General features: G+C 42.3%; 1 protein-coding gene across 2 annotated transcripts in view; it reads right to left on the reverse strand.

Annotated features, from left to right (window-relative positions):
• HNMT (histamine N-methyltransferase) overlaps positions 1 to 5,316 on the reverse strand; it is a 44,362-nt gene extending 39,046 nt beyond the window's left edge. For both annotated transcript variants that reach the window (XM_039494623.1, XM_039494621.1), the window contains exon 1: positions 5,181 to 5,316. The gene's annotated coding sequence lies outside the window, so the exon portion shown is untranslated. The remainder of the gene's footprint in view (positions 1 to 5,180) is intronic.
• Positions 5,317 to 10,247: the final 4,931 nt, after the last annotated feature.

Below are 10,247 nucleotides of genomic sequence, written 5' to 3' on the forward strand. Positions count from 1 at the left end.
AAATACGTTGTATAGTACTGGTCCCAGTACAGAACCCTGTGCAACTCTTTAATGTTACTGATATATATCTTGCACTTGGTCAATGCCTTTCATTTGGAAGGATCCCAGAATGTTACAGAATACACTGTAACTCTTCCCCCCCTCCCGCCCAAAAATGCAACATATGGTATATTTTGGGCACTTTAGTTTAAGTTGGTTTGTGCTTATTAATTTTTATGCTGGTCAGCATTGAGGGTGGGCCCCAACTTCTTGTTGACCAGCACACTCTCCAGCACTCATCCCAGCTGCTGCTGGTGTTGTACTTGCTCTGTAAGCATGTTGCTGAGCAACATGCTGAGGCCTCCCTCCACATGGGGCCTCGGGAAGTAGCACTGCTGACCTCAGCACAGAAGAAAATAAATACTGATTTCAATTTACTTCAGCAGATTTCAGATCCACTAAAATAGTGGAAATAAATGTACAGCAATAATTTCACCTTTTACTCTGCCTCACACCCACATCCCCAAATCACCACGTCACCCACCAATGAAATACCTCCAGGATAAACGATAGCAACTGTTTAACAGCTCACAGAGACCCCATACAGCAGTTTAGATAGCAAGTGAGAAAGCATACTGTATCATGGGAAATTTAGGTTGATCAACTGTATTGCTTATCTTCAGAAAATTCCAATATGCCAGTGCTGACAGCCCTACTCTTACATAAAAGTGTCATGATATGTTGAATGACTTAGAGCCGATCAAATTTTTCATTGTGAACACAGTATTCAATAAATGTATCACTCTGTCTCTTTGTGTGTTACCTGTGAATGGGTCATAATTTTCATATATTTGTTCCTTATTAAAAATCATTGTACACACATTTTTATCAGCGGCGGCTCCAGGCACCAGCGCTCCAAGCGTGTGCCTTGGGCAGCAAGCCACAGTCCCTGCGAGGGCAGCAGTCAGACAACCTTCGGCGGTGTGCCTGCGGGAGGTCCACCGGTCCCACGGATTTGGCGGTAATTCAGCGGCGGGTACACCAAAGCGAAGCCACGGGACCGGTGGACCTCCTGCAGGCAAGCCTCCGAAGGCAGCCTGCCTGCCGTCCTTGGGTGGCAAAAAAGCTAGAGCCGCTCCTGGGTTTTATGAGCCCATTTGAGCTAAAGACTGTTTGTGAACTGTTTGGTAAACAGCATTCCAAATTTGTGATTTGTGACTGGTAAAGGACATCAAATGCTCTAATCCCCATCTGATTAACCTAACTTCCATCAACTAATTCTTACTTCCACCTAAAGCAGATGAAGACAAATATTCTGTCTTGATTAAACTAATCTTGGCTACCAGCCTGATATTCACATTTCATAAATGTTTGCAACTGGCAACTAAAGGGATATAAATACACTGAATTGAGTGAATCTTTTATGGAAAAGTCCTGCAGAATTTGATTGCTATAGACCCAACTGGTTGAAATGCTACTATTCTACAGAATTTATCACAATGACGAATCAGGCAAGATGGCCCAGATCTCCATCTGCAGCACACAGTACAACTTCGGAAGCAACTTTAAGCCTATAGACTGCTCTAACCTATGCTGGGAAACTAGCCCTGGGATTGGGGGAGTGCAAAAGGCACAGCTGAAGATCTAACCCCCAATGTCTATCTCATGGAGCATAAGGACTAGAAATGGCTCCTTTCTGCCAACGAAGAGGAGTTGAGAGGTCCCCTCTTTTCTAATGATACAAGATGTTAGTTTCTAGCCCAGGTACTAACCCTTAAAAGAGCAACAGAAATTCTGCATAGAAAAAGATAGTTTAGATAATCTTAGAAGATTTCTACAATGTATCTGTATAATTCTCTTCTTTTGATGCCTGCATAGCTGAACTAATGGTACTAAAGCAACTATTTCAGGCATATCTATACATGTACACAAAAGAGAACTAATAATATTTTTGAACTGCTCTAATGGTTTAGCAGTGAAATGTACATCTTATCAAAATACATGAAAGTGCCCAATAGTTTAAAGTTTCTATCAGCACATGTAACTCACACAGGGCTTCATCACCTGCGGATAATTTGTGCAGCCTTCCCAAATTGATGCAACTAATGAATTTATACCACCACATCATCATGTATTCACTTTCTCTCAATCCAATATATAGTAATAAGATTTGTGCTAAAATATTTCACTTGATGTGTATTCTGAATGCCTTTGTTTAAATTTGTTAACAATCCTATTGCTGTGCCCATATCATTAACAGCTCTTGGCTAGATTCTTCAAGCCATTATCAGACTCAATAAAAGTATATTATTTTCCTCAATCTCTGCATATAACATCTGTTCTGTTCTTTTACAGGCAGTAAATACCCTCTTCCCTTGACTCCTCAGGCTTGTATCTCTACCACCTTGCACCATGGGTAGTCAGTTGCACCTTAGCAACATGAGTGTGAAGGTGTACTGCATTAGACTGGCATCATTTTGCACCCACTTTGACAAGGCATACATAACTACTCCAGGTGGAAAGCAGGGGAGACCCAGGAGCCTTGTACGTCAAAATCTTTTTCTTTCATAGGTTGTCACATCAAACATTGCCTGCAACAAATCTTTCAGGTTCAGAGGATCCCTGACTTTCCAATGTCTATACAACATACATTCACAATCAGAAAAGCCAGCATTATTAATTTTCCTTGCCTCATATAATTGCTGTCTAACTAGATTACATGATTAGTAGAAATCGTATTAGAAGCCATATTTTAAAAAGGATTTGAACACCTTCTTTCTTGGCCATATTCACTCATTCACTAGCCATCCAAAGAATGTTGCAGTGACATCTGCTGTCAGTTTGATTCCAGTCATCTCTCCTCTACGTTTTGGCATTCTCTCTAAATCTCTTTATTGGAAATGTAATATTTTGTGCCATTAGCACCTTCCCTAGTATTTGAGAACTCATTATAGAGTTATGTGATGGCTTCTTTCTTATTATAGCAGTATCATTCATATGTGCACTTAAGATCATATCATATAAGTGTCATTATAAAACCACATACTAGGGGCATGTCAGTTATTCAGGACTGAATCTTAGCATACAAGTTCTTTCAGCCTGGAGGGGAGTTTGCTCTTGACAAAACTTGTTTAAATATTTTTAAGTTTACAGGAATAAACAGGATGAGAAGCTATGGGGCTTAGATATTATTGCTCTCTACAGTGATAGAATAATGTGTAAAAGGAACAAGTTATTATTGGGCCCAGTTTCCTCTCGTTCTGGTTTTAGACTGTAGGTCTTACTTTGATGTACGCTGGTGTAAGAGGACAACTGCACCCATTTCGTTTAGAATATGCTGAGGAAGGTGCTGAATTCATGTGGTCGAGCACTGCACTAGGACTCGTCAGATCTGGGTTCCACTCCTGTCTCTAGCACAGTCTTCCTCTGTGACCTGGGGCAAGTCTTGTGATCTACCCCTGCCTTAGTGTTCCCCATCTGTGAAACTGAGCTAATACTACTTTGCTAGCCCACAGCAGAGTTGTGAAGCAAATTCATTTATATCTGTGAGATTCTCTTATTCTAGGATGATTAAAAACCCTATAAATCAGTAAAGCAGATGCTGAGTATGTGAACACAAGGAGATCTTTTCTGATCCATCCTCAGGGTCAGCGTTGGTCAGGAACCTGCTGAGCTTTAGTCCCTCCTCCAAACTGTAGTCACCATATGACAGCTAGATTTTTAAGTGTTTGAGTCTACTCTGCTGTCTCCAGAAGCTGCCTACAAAGCTGATTGTGCCTCATGAAAATGAGGGAACCAACACTACTGGGTGTTGAAGGCCAAACTTCTTGGAGACCTCCACACAGTTGCATGCGCATGCACACATATATACAGGCTGCTGGATGATCCCTGTCCGAGTGCCCTCAATAGGGATGCAAAGCTCTCCTGTCCCCTCTTCCATGTGAGTGAGAAGGCTAAGAAAATTCACAGTTTATAGAATACAGAGACTATAAAGCCATTGTGATCATCTAGTCTGACCTCCTGTATAACACAGGCCATAGGACTTTCTGAATTAATTCCTGGTGGAACAAGACAATCTCTTTTAGAAAGCCATCCAATCTCGATTTTAAAATGTTCAGTGATGGAGAAACCATCACAGCTCTTGGTAAATTATTCCAGTGGTTAATTACCCTCACTATTAAAAAATGCACCTTATTTCTAGTCTACTTTGTCTAGCTTCAACTTTTAGCCATTGGATATTGTTATACCTTTGCCTACTAGATCAAAGAGCCCTCTATTACCACATTTCTGTTCCCCATATAGGTACTTACAGACTGTGATCAAATCAGTCCATAACCTACTCTTTGATAAATTAAATAGATGAAGCCCTCTGAGTTTATTAGTCTCAGGCATGTTTTCCATCCTTTAATCACTCCGTGGAAGCTGTATTGAAGATAGTGAATCCCAGGAGGCTGGGAGATCAGGTTCAGTTTATCTAGGCATCCAAGGGCCTTATTTTCCTACCTCTAACACTACTGACTTTAGTGGAGTTAGAATAGTTTTAAACCAGTGTGAGAGGAGAATCGGGCCAGGCATTTGGAAATGTATCCAGATTGCTAGGGTCTGAAAACTGGGCAAGGCAGACCACAAGAATAGGCTTTCTCATGAGATTTCCATGAGGCCTGCCCCTCTGCTTCTGGGCATGGCTGGAAATATGTGTGCAGTCTCTGTTGCTATTTCAGTACTTCTGCTTCCGTGTTCGGCAAAGCACCAGGAAAAAAACAACAACAACAAAACGCAAACCTCCAGAATTTTAAAAAAGTCCCTAATTCAAAATCAGTTCTTGCAATGAAAAGAAGTTTAGAGAACCGTTACCTTTTCTGAACTAATTAACCCATCCCGCATCAATCCCAAGTCATCTGTTAAAATTCATATAATTCTGTAGCATATCCTCCTTATTCTCCATTTCTACCAATACCTCTCACAATGTTCAGGAGGAAATAAGTGAAATATTAGTGAAGTATAGTACCACAGGTATTCATTTCACTCCAAGTTACAGCTGTAACTTGCACGGGAACAGTACCGACAGCCTCTGTACATCATCATCATGAGCAATGGGCAACAGGGGATAATTAAATTGACACATGTTTTCTGAGTAGCTGAATGCACATAATATAGTTAGAAAGAAAAAAAAAGACAATAGTTACTTCAAGACAACTTACTGCTACAGGCTCCAAAACGTGCCCTTTAGAGTGCCCGTGGGTCCACCTCATAGATGTGGTGCACATGCCCCAGACTCTGTGGCAGCCTGTTGTCCATCTGGTGTATCTCACTGCAGCCCTGTTTAGCCCTCTGCCTCTCAAGAATGAGTGGGAGTGAGATTCTATAAGAAACAAACTGCAGACTTTAATAGAGTAAGATTTAAAGGGACACAGCCAAATTTTGTGTGTGTGTGTGTGTGTGTGGGAGAGAGAGATAGTGCCAAACAAATATATTTATTTTATCAAACAAAAACAAACTTTTATAAAATCCTGATATTACTAACAATTTCCACAACTAATTAAAAAAAAATCTAGGGAACAGATATTAAACAAACATTGCCATGTAGTGTTTGAAACTCCATGCTTGCCTGTTCTTTTCATTCCCTCTGAAGCACCTGGCATTGGCCATTGTTGGAAGACAGGATGCTGAGCTAGATAGACCACTGGGCTGACCCAGTTTGGCCGTTCTTATGGAAACCCAAATGTTACACTCCTAAGGACCTGAAAGTGAAATTGCCTGTTAAAAGAGCGAAACTCGTCCCCATTAATTTTCATTTTCCACAATAAGAGAAATACAAAGTGTAAACTTAGGGCCCGTCATCTAAAGAGCTTAAATTGCTTCCCTAGATAAGGCCAGGCTACAATTAATTCCCTAAGACACTCATTTCACAATTGGTTTCACTGTGTACTTCCATAAAAGTGCACACAAATATGGAATTTCACAGTGAAATATCAGCACAAACCCAAACCTCCATAGCTACCACTTCTTGGTAGTATGTATATAGATCATCCCACCGTCCCATCAGTAGTATTATAACTTAACTGTAAAGTACAATAGCAACTTTTCAATTATATTTAATTCTGTTATTTTTAATTGGAAGTGAGTCTACAGTAGCTTTAACTTGAAAGTTCCCACTTGCAAAGTTCACCCGTTTTTTATTAATGCATGCACAAAAGTCTTTAAAGCTTTTCTGGGACTGAAAATGTTTTTTCCCCCTTCTTTTTAACCAGCACTCAAAAAGAGTGAATGGAGTTTGCTCGAACATTAAACTAAAGGCACACGTGGACTGAGGCCAGGCATGGAAGATTTCCTTTGCAAAGGAGAATTTTTCAGAAAGCTATGAGCGTGTAAAAACAGGGGCTATAATGAATGTCTGAACATATTATAAACGGTAGCATTGGCTGCCTGCAAATGATACAATAAGAAAGTGACTCTGCACTACCTATAGAAATCGGTATTTTCCAATCAGTCATTCTTTGAATTCCTATTCCTGTCAAAATGTGGGTAACTGACAGTCTTATGATCAGCGTGGTAGCCCTTTCACTAGCCTTTCTTATCGATAGGAATGTTTCCTGCTCTCCCATACCAGCCTACTCTGAAAGCTTACAACTCTTGCTTGTAATAATTTTTTATAACATTTCTACCCCTCACCTCAATCCAGTCAGTGCCACTGCAGGGACTCTGCTTGTATCATTGCTTTTTTCAAGCATCATATCCTCCCGAGATACTATCACCCCCGGCTCCTCCTGTTCAATCTCTCATTCATGCAGGCTTTGTATTGCAGTTAGTTAAAACCCCAGCTATTTTCCTGATTAAATAAATGGTGGTCTGGTTACTCCAAAGATACCATGATTTTATTAGATAGCTACACTAGTATTTTGATTCTTATTTGCCTTTCATTTTCATAGAGACAAAGGCATCCCTGTTTTATGTGTTTGTTGTTTTCTTAAGATGGAATTCTCTGTGCTATCTTTATACTTAAGTATTGCTCTCTTATGGGCCATAACCTTAGGTTCTTTGTTAGCTTTAATTCAGTCGGTGCACAGGAAAACTCCTAGCAAAGTCATTGGGCATTTGCCCGAGTAAGAAACAAGGCAAAACTAAGCCAAGGACCAAGTCAAGGAGTTGGCTCCAGTTCCAAAGATAGGCAGCAACTGCTGCTGGAAACCTGTGTCGAGTTCTGGTGCCCACAACTCTGTTGAAAATTGGAAAAGGTTCAGAGAAGAGCCACAAGAACGATTAAAGGATTAGTGATTGACTCAAAAGAGCTCAATCCTATTTAGCATAAAAAAGAAAGGCTAAAGGGTGAATCGAATACAGTCTATAAGTATCTGCACGGGAAACAAATATTAATAATGGGTTCTTCAATCTAGCAGAGAAAGTATAACATGATCCAATGGCTGGAAGTCTAAGATAAACAACTAGAATTAAGGTATGATTTTTATTTATTTTTTTTAAACCGGAAGAGTAATTAACCATTGGAACAAATTGACAAAGATTGTGGTGAATTCTCTACCACTAGCAATTTTTCAATCAAAATTGGCTGTTTTTCTAAAAGATAAGCTCTAGGAATTATTTTGGGGACATTCTATGACCTTGTTTACAGGAGATCAGACTAGATGTTCACAATTGTCCCTTCTGGCTTTAGAATTTATGAATCACTGAATCCCACCTGTTTTCTCCAGCTGCCCCAAGTGTAGAAATTCCTTCATTTTCAAATAGCAGCTGAATCCTTCAAATCAACCAAATTATGACTTGTTTAAATAAGACACTCTCCATGTAATAGGGAGAGAAAAAGCCAAAGAAAGTCATTCTCTTCTAGCCACGACCATGAAAAGCCAAACTGAAATGGGCTCTAAGAACTGTGCAGGCTAAACATTGCTAGGTAGTTGACCTCACACAATAGAGCCCAAGTTCTCAGTTCATAAATCTTTGAGCCTTCACACTGTACATCCCCCGCAGTTTGGCCTTTTCTTCTAAGAACCAACGTGGACTCTCTTACAAGTTCAGGCAAACTCCCTCGGCTCACCCTCATGGTCCTCCACAGGGAGCAGCAACAGCCTCCTCATCTTTCATTAACTGCTTGTTCTCTTTCCTTTACCACCTAAATGGGGAATTGCAAAGGGGGCTGGCTCATTTTCTTGATCTTGGATACGAATGGAACCTTTCTGAAGTAGATAAAAGGGGCCCCTTGCAATGGGTGCACTGACATCCTTTCTGGTGGAAAATCAATTAGAATTCTAGTTACTTCTTCCAAACTCTCAGAAGCAAAGGGGTGTGGGGTGGGAGGAGGGGGTATGGGGTTCCCAGCTGGGGTGTGGGTGTGTGGCTGTCTATGACAGAGAAGAATGTATGATCCCTAGAACAGTATCAGCCATGTCACAGCTAGTTAAAAATAAAAATCAGGGTGTTACTATTATTAATATAGTTTAAAAGCCATCTAGTTAATTTTGCGGAGGGTTAAAGCACAGGACCAAGAGACTTGGATTCTTTCCCTGGCTCCTATTCCTGTACAGACTTCCTGTGTGACCTTGGACAAGTCATTTAGAGTAAAATTTAAAACTCCAGCCTCTCTATGAATATGTAAAACTGCACAACATTGCACTTGCACTTCATAGGTGCACACACTGGCATACACACTTGCATGGATGAGCTAGAATGGGTACAAACCCCTTTGCAACAACTCAGTTTTATGGAGGAAAATTGTAACCTTTGGGCATATGTGTCCCGATTGGTAGCCTGTTACACTCATTTTCCCAAGGGAGAAGGACAGTAGTCAATGCTAATCTAGATACCTAACAGAGGTATATACACGTACAGCGCTGCAGTGGTGTGGCTGCAGCACATCTGGTGAAGAGGCTCTATGCCAGCAGGAGAGAGCTCTCCCATTGGCTTTAAAAATCCCACCTCCGCAAATGGCAGAAGCTATGTCGGCGGGAGACGCTCTCCTGCTGACATAGCGCTGTGCACATGAACACTTATGTCGGTGTAACTTATGTCGCTCGGGGGGTGATTTATTCACACCCTATGAGCGTGTGCCCCATAAGCTGTAGTGTAGACATAGCCAAACTCCAGGCCAGACAGAGGCTTAGGGATATCTGCACTGTAAAGAAAAATCTGCGGCAATGTGTCTCAGAGTCCATGTCAATTGACTGGAGCTTGTGGAGCTCGGGCTGCGGGGCTAACAACAGCAGTGTAGACCTTCCTCCTTGGGCTGTCACCAAGGTTCCAGGACTCTCCCTCATCACCAGGTTTCAGAGCCTGGGCCCCAGCCCAAGCAGGAATGTCTACACTTGGGTGGCCAAACTGATCCTGAGAAGGAGCCAGAATTTACCAATGTACATTGCCAAAGAGCCACAGTAATATGTCAGTAGCCCCCCCATCCACTCCCCCACCCCGCTCCCAGCAACTCCCACCCACTAGCAGCACCGCTGATCAGCACCTCCCCCTCCCTCTTGCACCTCCCAATCAGCTGTTTCATGGCATGCAGGAGGCTCTGGGGGGAAGGGGGGAGGAGTGAGGGCATGGCAGGCTTAGGGGAGGGGGCAGGAAGGGGTGGAGTGGGGGCAGGGCCTGGGGCAGAGCCAGGGGTTGAGCAGTGAGCACCCCCAGCACACTGTAAAGTTGGCTTCAGTAGCTCCAGCCCCAAGTCATTGCCTATACAAGGAGCCGCATATTAACTACTGAAGAACCACATGTGGCTCCGGGGCCACAAATTGGCGACCCCTGGTCTACACTGTTAGATTTTGGACTGCAGACTTAGCCTCGCACACCCAAGTCAATTGATCTGGACTCTGAGGCCTGGTCTACACTACGATTTTAAGTTGAATTTAGCAGCGTTACCTCGATTTAAGCCTGGACCCGTCCACATGATGAAGCCCTTTTTTTCAACTTAAAGGGCTCTTTAAATCGATTTCTTTACTCCACCTCCGACGAGGGGATTAGTGCTGAAATCAGCCTTGCCGGGTCAAATTTGGGGTAGTGTGGATGCAATTTGACGGTATTGGCCTCTGGGAGCTATCCCAGAGTGCTCCATTGTGACCACTCTGGACAGCGCTCTCAACTCAGATGCACTGGTCAGGTAGACAGGAAAAGGCCTGTGAACTTTTGAATTTCATTTCCTGTTTGGCCAGCATGGCGAGCTGATCAGCACAGGTGACCATGCAGAGCTCATCAGCATGATGTGCACATTGCCGGGGCACATTCCCTGGCCCATACTTTGTGAGAAGTCTATGTCCATGTCTATG

This window comes from Mauremys reevesii, linkage group 11 (genome assembly GCF_016161935.1).
Source record: "Mauremys reevesii isolate NIE-2019 linkage group 11, ASM1616193v1, whole genome shotgun sequence".
NCBI classification, from domain to species: Eukaryota; Metazoa; Chordata; order Testudines; family Geoemydidae; genus Mauremys; species Mauremys reevesii.